At 40.7% G+C, this 10,834-nt stretch overlaps 1 pseudogene; it reads left to right on the top strand.

Annotated features, from left to right (window-relative positions):
• The first annotated feature begins 247 nt into the window (after window positions 1–247).
• LOC139757462 (piRNA biogenesis protein EXD1-like) lies at window positions 248–10,603 on the top strand (annotated as a pseudogene).
• The last annotated feature ends 231 nt before the right edge of the window (window positions 10,604–10,834 follow it).

Below are 10,834 nucleotides of genomic sequence, written 5' to 3'. Positions count from 1 at the left end.
AGCTAATCAGACAGAAAAGCTCCACACAGTAGAGTGGGGCGGACGTACCAAGCTGGGTTGAGTTCTGCTGCTGTCATCTCTCGGTTGGGAGCACAGTTCTGTCCCACCACCAGCCTTCGTGAGATGTGCCAATGATGCAGCAACATCAGAAACACCGGTCAACACTCACTTGACTCTGTAAACACAACAAAAAGAGTAAACACACAGAAAATAAACACAAATAAAATTTAGGGGAGGGAATGGGGGAATGCTTCACCAAGCTGAAGAGCTAAGCCAAAAAAATGGTAAAAAGGGATTAGTTCTTGGAAACTGGTAAGGATCTTTGTTAAACTTAAGCAACATAGATATAGTATTAGAACAAGACAAACAAGATTCAAATGCCTTGTTTAATCACGTTAAAAGCTACTATGATCATTGTATTGACTGGAGTAATGCCATCTCAGTTATTAAGTCTAACTCCAGTACCACGAGAAACAACATTGAATCTACTATTATTGAATACACAAACAATGATAACCTTAATGTTAGTGAATGTCTATACAAATTGGATAACTTTATTGTTGATAAAATTTGTAAACAATTTACCTTCTTGTCCACATAATAAGTTTATGATACGCTCGTTGTCTGTCTTAGACAATCGCATGTTTACCATATAGCGTCCTAGCTTCGTCTCTTCGATGTATATCAACTGACGAAAGAATGGCCCAAGCCTCCCACACATACATAAACGCCCACACACGCACATATACATACCTATACATTTCAACGTATACACACATATACATACACAGAAAGATGCATATATACACATGTACATATTCATACATGCTGCCTTCATCCATTCTCGTAGCCATCCCGCCACACATGAAATGGCATCCCATCCCCCAGCGCGCGCGCGAGGTAGCGCTAGGAAAAGACAACAAAGGCCACATTCGTTCACACTCAGTCTCTAGCTGTCATGTGTAATGCACAGAAACCATTGCTCTCTTTCCACATCCAGGCCCCACAAAACTTTCCATGGTTTACCCAGACGCTTCACATGCCCTGGTTCAATCCACTGACAGCACGTCGACCCCAGTATACCACATCGTTCCAATTCACTCTATTCCTTACGCGCCTTTCACTCCAACGTTCTCCCTTCTTTTCTGAAAACCTCTACAAACCTTCACCTTCTCCTCCACAAGATACTGATCAGACATCCCTCCAGTTGCACCTCTCAGCACATTAACATCCAAAAGAGTTTCTTTCACGCACCCATCAATTAACACGTAATCCAATAATGTTCTCTGGCCATCTCTCCTACTTACGTACGTATACTTATGTATATCTCTCTTTTTAAATCAGGTATTCGCAATCACCAGTCCTTTCTCAGCACACAAATATACACAAATTATATCCTCAACTGCAACATTACTCACCTTTGCATTCAAATCACCTATCACTATAACCCGGTCTCGTGCATCAAAGCTGCTAACACACTCATTCAGCTGCTCCCAAAACAATTGCCTCTCATGATCTTTCTTCTCATGTCCAAGTGCATAGGCACCAATAATCGCCCATCTCTCTCCATGCACTTTCAGTTTTACCCATATCAGTCTAGTATACTTACTTACGCTCAATCACATACTCCCACAACTCCTGTTTCAGGAATAGTGCTACTCCTTCCCTTGCTCTTGTCCTCTCACCAAACCCTGACTTTACTCCCAAAACCTTTCCAAACCGCTCTTCCCCTTTACCCTTGAGCTTCGTTTCACTCAGAGCCAAAACATCCATGTTTCTTTCCTCAAACATACTACCTATCTCTCCTTTTTTCTCATCTTGGTTACACACTTTTAAACACCCCAATCTGAGCCTTCGAGGAGGATGAGCACTCCCCGCGTGACTCCTTCTCTTTCCCTTTTAAAAAGTCAAAATACAAGGACGGGAGGGTTTCTAGCTCCCCGCTCTCCTCCCCTTTAGACGCCTTCTAAGACGCGCGGGGAAAAGGTGGGAAGTATTCTTTCTCCCCGATCCCCAGGGATATTATTATCATTATAATTATTATAATTATCATTATTATCATTATCATCATCATAATTATCATCATTATCATTATCATTATTATCATTTTTATTATCTTTATTATACTTAATCGCTGTTTTCCGCGTCAAGGGTTGGTGAGAGGACAAGAGCAAAGGAAGGAGTGTCTCTACTCCTGAAGCAGGAGTTCTGGAAGTATGTGATAGAGTGTAAGAAAGTAAACTCTGGATTGATATGGGTAAAACTGAATGTGGATGGAGAGAGATGGGTGATTATTGGGGCCTATACACCTGGTCATGAGAAGAGAGATCATGAGAGGCAAGTGTTTTGGGAGCAGCTGAGTGAGCGTGTTAGCAGCTTTGATACACGAGACCAGGTACCAGTGATAGGTGATTTAAATGGGAAGGTGAGTAATGTGGCACTTGAGGGTATAATTGGTGTACATAGTGTGTTCAGTGTAGTAAATGGAAATATGAAAGAGATTGTGGATTTGTGTGCTGAAAAAAGACTGGTGATTGGGAATACCTGGTTTGAAAAGAGAGATATGTATAGATATGCATATGTGAATAGGAGAGTGGTCAAAGGGCAGTATTGGATTACATGTTAACTGATATGCATGTAAAAGAAAGACTTTTGGATGTTTATGTGCTGAGTGGGGCAGCTGGAGGAATGTCTGATCACTATCTTGTGGAGGCGAAGGTGAAGGTTTGTAGAGGTTTTCAGAAAAGAAGAGAGAAAGTTTGGGAGAAGAGAGTGGTGAGAGTAAGTGAGCTTGAGAAGGAGACTTATGTGAGGAAGTACCACGAGAGAGAGTGTAGAATGGCAAAAGGTGAGAGCAAATGACGTGAGGTGAGTGGATGAGGAATGGTATGTATTTAGAGAAGCAGTGATGGCTTGCGCAAAAGATGCATCTGGCAGGAGAAAGGTGGGAGATGGGCAGATTAGAAAGGGTAGTGAATGGTGGGATGAAGAAGTAAAGTTGTCAGAGAAAAAGAAAAGAGAGGCGTTTAGACGATACTTGCAAGGAAGGAGTGCAAATGACTGGGAGATGTATGAAAGAAATCGGCAGGAGGTCAAGAGAAAGGTGGAAAAGGTGAAAAAGAGGGCAGATAACAGTTAGGGTGAGAGTATCATTGAATTTTAGGGAGAATAAAAAGATGTTTTGGAAGGAGGTAAATAACGTGCATAAGAAAAGAGAACAAATGGGAACATCGGTGAAGGGGCTAATTGGGAGGTGATAACAAATAGTGATGAAGTGAGAAGGAGATGGAGTGAGTATTTTGAAGGTTTGTTGAATGTGTTTGATGATAGAGTGGCAGATATAGGGCGTTTTGCTTGAGGTATTGTGCGAAGTGAGAGGGTTAGGGAGAATGATTTGGTAAATAGAGAAGTAGTGAAAGCTTTGCGGAAGATGAAAGCCGGCAAGGCAGCGGGTTTGGATGGTATTGCTGTGGAATTTATTAAAAAAGGGGGTGACTGTGTTGTTGACTTGTTGGTGAGGATATTCAATGTATGTATGGATCATGATGAGGTGCCTGAGAATTGGCGGAATGCATGCATAGCGCTATTATACAAAGGCAAAGGGAATAAAGATAAGTGTTCAAACTACAGAGGCATGAGTTTGTTGAGTATTCCTGGGAAATTTTATGGGAGGATATTGATTGAGAGGGTGAAGGCATGTACAGAGCATCAGATTGGGGAAGAGCAGTGTGGTTTCAGAAGTGGTAGAGGATGTGTGGATCAGGTGTTTGCTTTGAAGAATGTATGTGAGAAATACTTAGAAAAGCAAATGGATTTGTATGTAGCATTTATGGATCTGGAGAAGGCATATCATAGAGATGATAGAGATGCTTTGTCTCCATGGTTGTTTAATTTGTTTATGGATGGGGTTGTTAGGGAGGTGAATGAAAGAGTTTTAGAGGGAGGGGCAAGTATGTGGTCTGCTGTGGATGGTAGGGCTTGGGAAGTGAGTCAGTTGTTGTTCGTTGATGATACAGTGCTGGTGGCATATTCAGGTGAGAAACTGCAAAAGTTGGTGACTGAGTTTGGTAAAGTGTGTGAAAGAAGAAAGCTGAGAGTAAATGTGAATAAGAGCAAGGTTATTAGGTACAGTAGGGTTGATGGACAATTTAACTGGGAGGTAAGTTTGAATGGATAAAAACTGGAGGAAGTGAAGTGTTTTAGATATGTGGAAGTAGATTTGGCAGCGGATGGAACCATGGTAGCGGAAGTAAGTCACAGGGTGGGAGAGGGGGCAAAAGTTCAGGGAGCATTGAAGAATGTATGGAAGGCGAGAACGTTATCTCGGAAAGCAAAAATGGATATGTTTGACGGAATAGTAGTTCCAACAATGTTGTATGGTTGCGAGGCGCGGACTATGGATAGAGTTGTGCGCAGGAGGATGGATGTGCTGGAAATGAGATGTTTGTGGACAATGTGTGGTGTGAGGTGGTTTGATCGAGTAAGTAACGTAAGGGTAAGAGAGATGTGTGGAAATAAAAAGAGCGTGGTTGAGAGAGCAGAAGAGGGTGTTTTGAAATGGTTTGGTCACATGGAGAGAATGAGTGGGAAAGATTGACCAAGAGGATTTATGTGTCGGAGGTGGAGGGAACGAGGAGAAGAGGGAGACCAAATTGGAGGTGGAAAGATGGAGTGAAAAAGATTTTGTGTGATCGGGGCCTGAACATGCAGGAGGGTGAAAGGAGGGCAAAGAATAGAGTGAATTGGAGCGATGTGGTATACCGGGGTTGACGTGCTGTCAGTGGATTGAATCAAGGCATGTGTATGGGGGTGGGTTGGGCCATTTCTTTCGTCTGTTTCCTTGCGCTACCTCGCAAACGCGGGAGACAGCGACAAAGCAAAGAAAAAAAAAAAAAAAAATATATATATATATATATATATATATATATATATATATATATATATATATATATATATATATATATATATATATATATATATAAGAAAGATCATGAGAGGCAAGTGTTTTGGGAGCAGCTGAATGAGTGTGTTAGTGGTTTTGATGCACAAGACCGGGTTATAGTGATGGGTGATTTGAATGCAAAAGTGAGTAATGTGGCAGTTGAGGGAATAATTGGTATACATGGAGTGTTCAGTGCTGTAAATGGAAATGGTGAAGAGCTTGTAGATTTATATGCTGAAAAAGGACTGGTGATTGGGAATACCTGGTTTAAAAAGCGAGATATACATAAGTATACGTATGTAAGTAGGAGAGATGGCCAGAGAGCGTTATTGGATTACGTGTTAATTGATAGACGCACGAAAGAGAGACTTTTGGATGTTAATGTGCTGAGAGGTGCAACTGGAGGGATGTCTGATCATTATCTTGTGGGAGCAAAGGTGAAGATTTGTGGGGGTTTTCAGAAAAGAAGAGAGAATGTTGGGGTGAAGAGAGTGGTGAGAGTAAGTGAGCTTGGGAAGGAGACTTGTGTGAGGAAGTACCAGGAGAGACTGAGTACAGAATGGAAAAAGATGAGAACAATGGAAGTAAGGGGAGTGGGGGAGGAATGGGATGTATTTAGGGAAGCAGTGACGGCTAGCGCAAAAGATGCTTGTGGCATGAGAAGCGTGGGAGGTGGGTTGATTAGAAAAGGTAGTGAGTGGTGGGATGAAGAAGTAAGATTATTAGTGAAGGAGAAGAGAGAGGCATTTGAACGATTTTTGCAGGGAAAAAATGTAAATGAGTGGGAGATGTATAAAAGCAAGAGACAGGAGGTCAAGAGAAAGGTGCAAGAGGTGAAAAAGAGGGCAAATGAGAGTTGGGGTGAGAGAGTATCATTAAATTTCAGGGAGAATAAAAAGATGTTTTGGAAGGAGGTAAATAAAGTGCGTAAGACAAGGGAGCAAATGGGAACTTCAGTGAAGAGGGCTAATGGGGAGGTGATAACAAGTAGTGGTGATGTGAGAAGGAGATGGAGTGAGTATTTTGAAGGTTTGTTGAATGTGTTTGATGATAGAGTGGCAGATGTGGGGTGTCTTGGTCGAGGTGGTGTGCAAAGTGAGAGGATTAGGGAAAATGATTTGGTAAATAGAGAAGAGGTAGTAAAAGCTTTACGGAAGATGAAAGCCGGCAAAGCAGCAGGTTTGGATGGTATTGCAGTGGAATTTATCAAAAAAGGGGGTGACTGTATTTTTGACTGGTTGGTAAGGTTATTTAATGTATGTATGATTCATGGTGAGGTGGCTGAGGATTGGCGGAATGCTTGCATAGTGCCATTGTACAAAGGCAAAGGGGATAAGAGTGAGTGCTCAAATTACAGAGGTATAAGTTTGTTGAGTATTCCTGGTAAATTATATGGGAGGGTATTGATTGAGAGGGTGAAGGCATGTACAGAGCATCAGATTAGGGAAGAGCAGTGTGGTTTCAGAAGTGGTAGAGGATGTGTGGATCAGGTGTTTGCTTTGAAGAATGTATGCGAGAAATACTTAGAAAAGCAAATGGATTTGTATGTAGCATTTATGGATCTGGAAAAGGCATATGGTAGAGTTGATAGAGATGCTCTGTGGAAGGTATTAAGAATATATGGTGTGGGAGGCAAGTTGTTAGAAGCAGTGAAAAGTTTTTATCGAGGATGTAAGGCATGTGTACGTGTAGGAAGAGAGGAAATTGATTGGTTCTCAGTGAATGTAGGTTTGCGGCAGGGGTGTGTGATGTCTCCATGGTTGTTTAATTTGTTTGTGGACGGGGTTGTTAGGGAGGTGAATGCAAGAGTTTTGGAAAGAGGGGCAAGTATGAAGTCTGTTGTGGATGAGAGAGCTTTGGATGTGAATCAGTTGTTGTTCGCTGATGATACATCGCTTGGCTGATTCATGTAAGAAACTGCAGAAGCTGGTAACTGAGTTTGGTAAAGTGTGTGAAAGAAGAAAGTTAAGAGTAAATGTGAATAAGAGCAAGGTTATTAGGTACAGTAGGGTTGAGGGTCAAGTCAATTGGGAGGTGAGTTTGAATGGAGAAAAACTGGAGGAAGTGAAGTGTTTTAGATATCTGGGAGTGGATCTGGCAGCGGATGGAACCATGGAAGCGGAAGTGAATCATAGGGTGAAGGAGGGGGCGAAAATTCTGGGAGCCTTGAAGAATGTTTGGAAGTCGAGAACATTATCTCGGAAAGCAAAAATGGGTATGTTTGAAGGAATAGTGGTTCCAACAATGTTGCATGGTTGCGAGGCGTGGGCTATGGATAGAGTTGTGCGCAGAAGGGTGGATGTGCTGGAAATGAGATGTTTGAGGACAATATGTGGTGTGAGGTGGTTTGATCAAGTAAGTAATGTAAGGGTGAGAGAGATGTGTGGAAATAAAAAGAGTGTGGTTGAGAGAGCAGAAGAGGGTGTTTTGAAATGGTTTGGTCACATGGAGAGAATGAGTGGGGAAAGATTGACCAAGAGGATATATGTGTCAGAGGTGGAGGGAACGAGGAGAAGTGGGAGACCAAATTGGAGGTGGAAAGATGGAGTGAAAAAGATTTTGTGCGATCGGGGCCTGAACATGCAGGAGGGTGAAAGGAGGGCAAGGAATAGAGTGAATTGGATCGATGTGGTATAACGGGGTTGACGTGCTGTCAGTGGATTGAACCAGGGCATGTGAAGCGTCTGGGGTAAACCATGCAAAGTGTGTGGGGCCTGGATGTGGAAAGGGAGCTGTGGTTTCGGTGCATTATTACATGACAGCTAGAGACTGAGTGTGAACGAATGGGGCCTTTGTTGTCTTCCTAGCGCTACCTCGCACACATGAGGGGGGAGGGGGTTGTTATTCCATGTGTGGCGAGGTGGCGATGGGAACAAATAAAGGCAGACAGTATGAATTATGTACATGTGTATATATGTATATGTCTGTGTGTGTATATATATGTGTACATTGAGATGTATAGGTATGTATATTGTGCGTGTGTGGACATGTATGTATATACATTTGTATGTGGGCGGGTTGGGAAATTCTTTTGTCTGTTTCCTTGCGCTACCTCGCTAACGCGGGAGACAGCGATAAAGCAAAATGAAATAAATAAATGAATATATATATATATATATATATATATATATATATATATATATATATATATATATATATATATATATATATATATATATTATCCCTGGGGATAGGGGATTAAGAATACTTCCCACGTATTCCCTGCGTGTCGTAGAAGGCGACTAAAAGGGGAGGGAGCGGGGGGCTGGAAATCCTCCCCTCTCGTTTTTTTTTTTTTTTTTTTAATTTTCCAAAAGAAGGAACAGAGAATTGGGCCAGGTGAGGGTATTCCCTCAAAGGCCCAGTCCTCTGTTCTTAATGCTACCTTGCTAACGCGGGAAATGGCGAATAGTTTAAAAGAAAGAAAAAAAAAAAAAAAAAAAAAAAAAAATATATATATATATATATATATATATATATATATATATATATATATATATATATATATATATATATATATATATATATATATACGTCGGGATGTATAGGTATGTATATGTGCGTGTGTGGACGTGTCTTTATATACATATGTATGTAGGTAAGTTGGGTCATTCTTTCGTCTGTTTCCTTGCGTTACCTCGCTAACGCGGGAGACAGCGACAAAGTATAATGAATGTATATATATATATATATATATATATATATATATATATATATATGGTTGAGAGAGCAGAAGAGGGTGTTTTGAAATGGTTTGGGCACATGGAGAGAATGAGTGAGGAAAGATTGACCAAGAGGATATATGTGTCGGAGGTGGAGGGAACGAGGAGAAGTGGGAGACCAAATTGGAGGTGGAAAGATGGAGTGAAAAAGATTTTGTGTGATCGGGGCCTGAACATGCAGGAGGGTGAAAGGCGTGCAAGGAATAGAGTGAATTGGATCGATGTGGTATACCGGGGTTGACGTGCTGTCAGTGGATTGAATTAGGGCATGTGAAGCGTCTGGGGTAAACCATGGAAAGCTGTATGGGGCCTGGATGTGGAAAGGGAGCTGTGGTTTCGGGCATTATTGCATGACAGCTAGAGACTGAGTGTGAACGAATGAGGTCTTTGTTGTCTTTTCCTAGCTCTACCCCGCACACATGAGGGGGGAGGGGGATGGTATTCCATGTGTGGCGAGGTGGCGATGGAAATGAATAAAGGCAGACAGTGTGAATTGTGTGCATGGGTATATATGTATGTGTCTGTGTGTGTATATATATGTGTACATTGAGATGTATAGGTATGTATATTTGCGTGTGTGGACGTGTGTGTATATACATGTGTATGGGGGTGGGTTGGGCCATTTTCTATTGTCTGTTTCCTTGCGCTACCTCGCAAACGCGGGAGACAGCGACAAAGAAAAAAAAAAAAAAATATATATATATATATATATATATATATATATATATATATATATATATATATATATATATATATATATATATATCCCTGGGGATAGGGGATTAAGAATACTTCCCACGTATTCCCTGCGTGTCGTAGAAGGCGACTAAAAGGGGAGGGAGCGGGGGGCTGGAAATCCTCCCCTCTCGTTTTTTTTTTTTTTTTTTAATTTTCCAAAAGAAGGAACAGAGGAGGGGGCCAGGTGAGGATATTCCGAAAAAGGCCCAGTCCTCTGTTCTTAACGCTACCTCGCTAATGCGGGAAATGGCGAATAGTTTAAAAAAAAAAAAAAATATATATATATATATATATATATATATATATATATATATATATATATATATATATATATATATATATATATATATATATATATATATATATATATATATGTGTGTGTGTGTGTGTGTGTATGTAAATAGTAGTAGTCCCAAGAACAGGAAGGAAACACCTCGTCCAGCTAGGATTGCACGACCATCTTAACGGGTCGTGATTGATACACTTGATGATACAATGAACACTGCGCGATCTTTCATCTGTTCTGAAAATGTCATTGCAATGGGAATGGAAGGCATGAAGCTTGGTCGCACTAGAACATTGTCATGAATATGTGTGGCTACTTCCACCATGATATTCTTATTTCATATGGCCAAGATGGGAGCTTGAAAGGTATTTCAAGAAGGTATAGGTGACATTATACAGAACATCATCATCATGACTGCCGAGCAGTTAAGGAACTCCTGCATCACTAGTTCAAAATAAACTTCAACAATGTCTTTGATACTCAAGCTGCTGAAATTTGCATGTTGATTCATCGTGGTGAAGTACCATCAGGGTTACCATCTTTGCTGATGCACTACTTGGGATTGTCACCTCACCATCTGTTTTTTCCTCATTTTCGTCAGAAATGTTCAGAGAATGATGAATCAGTGTGGATGGACCCTCCTCTTCCAACTCATGTATGTGAAGGCTTGGCGCCAGGTGTTATGTATGTACGGCAGCGACGTCTATAGCTACTTGACCTGATACTAGTGGACTTGGTTCAGATCAACAATTTATATCTTGATGCTTTGCCAGACAAAGACTCCATTACTACCAACAATCTTGAGCTTCATATTGTACCAACACAAGTTCAGAGGAGAGATCACTCCTGTTATCAATAGTGTTCATGATCCACATTTTTTTTTTTTATTCAAGAAATACATATAAGATTGCTTAACACACACAAAAAAATATAACATTGAAGAAAAACTTTTTCTGATTATATTTTAAAGTGAGCTCTCTTTCATCTTTCAGTAGTTTACAAACCAGTTTTGTCTGAAAAATGGAGAAAATAAATCTTTTTTGAAATCTATTTACCTGAAATATAGTTTAATAATTATCTTCAGTGGATATACATCACATAATGTTACATCTCGCATAAGTGGATATATATATATATATATATATA

The sequence above is a fragment of the Panulirus ornatus genome, chromosome 26, assembly GCF_036320965.1.
Source record: "Panulirus ornatus isolate Po-2019 chromosome 26, ASM3632096v1, whole genome shotgun sequence".
NCBI lineage: Eukaryota > Metazoa > Arthropoda > Malacostraca > Decapoda > Palinuridae > Panulirus > Panulirus ornatus.
Note: the sequence above shows the minus strand (reverse complement) of the source record. Positions and strands in the feature narration are given on the sequence as shown.